At 36.6% G+C, this 2,432-nt stretch overlaps 1 pseudogene; it reads left to right on the top strand.

The window, feature by feature from the left end:
* Positions 1 to 1,612: 1,612 nt before the first annotated feature.
* LOC108541421 (cyclin-dependent kinase 2-associated protein 1 pseudogene) lies at positions 1,613 to 1,876 on the top strand (annotated as a pseudogene).
* The last annotated feature ends 556 nt before the right edge of the window (positions 1,877 to 2,432 follow it).

Here is a 2,432-nt window from a genome sequence, read left to right on the forward strand (position 1 = left end):
ATGGATGCAGCTGGAAACCATCATTCTCAGCAAACTATCACAAGAACAGAAAACCAAACACCGCATGTTCTCACTCATAGGTGGGAACTGAACAATGAGATCACTTGGACTCGGGAAGGGGAACATCACACACTGGGGCCTATCATGGGGAGGGGAGAGGGGGGAGGGATTGCATTGGGAGTTATACCTGATGTAAATGACGAGTTGATGGGTGCTGACGAGTTGATGGGTGCAGCACACCAACATGGCACAAGTATACATATGTAACAAACCTGCATGTTATGCACATGTACCCTAGAACTTAAAGTATAATAATTAAAAAAAAGTCTTAAAGTATAATAATAAAAAAAAGTATCACGTATTTCAAAATTGCTAAAATAATAGATTTTTAACTATTATTTTATTGTCTCTTCACTATTAATCTCCCAACAAAAAAAATAAGTTGGTGAGATAGATACATTAATTAGCTTGATTAATCTTTCTCAAATGTATATAATACATAGATCAAAATATCACATTGTACCCTGTAACTATTTGGTTATTAAAAGTACTTTTTGTTAATTAAAATTTTTTTAAAGTTCATCCTGGGGAGAAAGAAAGCTGCAACTCTGAGGCAATGTATATCACAACTATGAGAATAGGAGGGGTGGAGGAAGACAGTGAAATCCAGCCACATCCATCCTCTGTGGCCACCTCATGCACTTAACCAACCATCTCTATTACCTAATCTCCTAATGCCAATTACCCCAAGCTCCACCTTCTTCCATGAGAGACAGACGGCAAAGCCAAAGATTTTCAAATCCAACAAATTAGAGTCTGAATTTGGGCTCTGCCAGTTATTACATGTGACATTAGACAAACTATTTAATCTCAATAAGCCTCAGTTTACTTATTTGTAAAAGGAGAATAATAATACCAACTTGAAAAATTAAATGATTTGAGATCTGTTTTACAACATTGTGACTAAATTTAAGACCAATGTATTGTATACTTGAAAAGTGCTAATAGAGTAAATTTTAAATGTTCTCACCACTAATAAAAGAGAAGTACGTGAGGTAACATGTAGGTTAATTAGCTTGATTTAGCCCTTTCACAATGTACATACTTCAAAATATCATGTTTTATACCATAAATGTACACAATTTTTATTTGTCCATGAAAAAATAAGAAAATAATTAAATGAGATAATGGAATATCTGACACATAGTTGGTGATCAATAATGCTAGCTTTGTTCCACACCATTCCTTCTAATAAATTATTTTTGTACCCTTTCCTATATTCAATCCATTTCATTTCATTTTCCTATTAGCCTTGTTCAAATTTGTTAGAGCGTGTGTGTGTGTGTGTGTGCGTGCATGCACGCACATGTGCATGTGTACATCTGTGTGTCTGACTGTCCTATTGTGTCTTTCCTGGAGGACAAATAGATAAGACGGTGTATTAGGAAACCACAAGCCAAAGTGTCCTCATCTGCTGTGTGCACAGCAGGGAACAGATCACTCTTGATCATATCCAGGGTTTTCAGTCTCTAATCCCAAAGCCCAAAATTCTCTGGGCTTCTTGAAGACATCCACAGTTTTCAGCACCAGTCTGTGTGTGTGTGTGTACCACATGGTATTATTCTCACAGTATCACCAGCTACTGAGTGACTATAGGCCACCATCCCTAGGCTATACGCAGGGAACTGGAAACAGCCAAGTGACCCCAAAGCAGATGTGCTAAACTGCTGGCTATCATCCAAGAGCTGGGGGAGTGATCAGACCCACCTATACAGGGAGCAAGAGCACAATGAAGAGACCAAAACAAGTTATCATTCATGCTAAAGGACTAGTTTGGGAGTGGTTGGTTAAAACAGAATGGAATGCCGTATTCTAACCACCTTCTTAGTTTTGCGAGGTATTCCATCTTTTTACAAGATAGGAAGTTACAGTGCATCTCTCCTGTTCAGATGAAACATGTTTTCAAAATCATAATCATTTGGTGTTTCTTCCTGGTTTCTTTCCTGTGGTTCAGCAGACTCTGAAACCAGCAAAGATTTTATGGTTGATTAGGATTTGCATTTTAAGTAGTTAGAGCTACTCAGATTTTTTAAAGCATTGATTTAAAAGATGCAGGTAAAAGTTTTCTATCTTACAGCAAACTGTTGCTTGCCTCCAAAATACCACTGTTGCACTTTAATCTTCTCTTTTGAATACATTCATGCAACCTAAATTGTTTTTTGTACAGTTCCATAAAGTAATACACCTCTATGAATTTTATTTTTGATGAATAATGACAGCACTCTTTACTTAGTAGCCAGTCCCTGGTTTGCCATACAGTATACATTCTCTGTAACTTCTTTTTTGCTTAAGCATTGCATCACTATCAATGCTTTGAAATTAAAGATGCACAAGTTATAAATACAGAATAAAGAGTAACCAACTAAACTTAA

This window comes from Rhinopithecus bieti, unplaced genomic scaffold (genome assembly GCF_001698545.2).
Source record: "Rhinopithecus bieti isolate Rb0 unplaced genomic scaffold, ASM169854v2 scaffold_759, whole genome shotgun sequence".
NCBI classification, from domain to species: domain Eukaryota; kingdom Metazoa; phylum Chordata; class Mammalia; order Primates; family Cercopithecidae; genus Rhinopithecus; species Rhinopithecus bieti.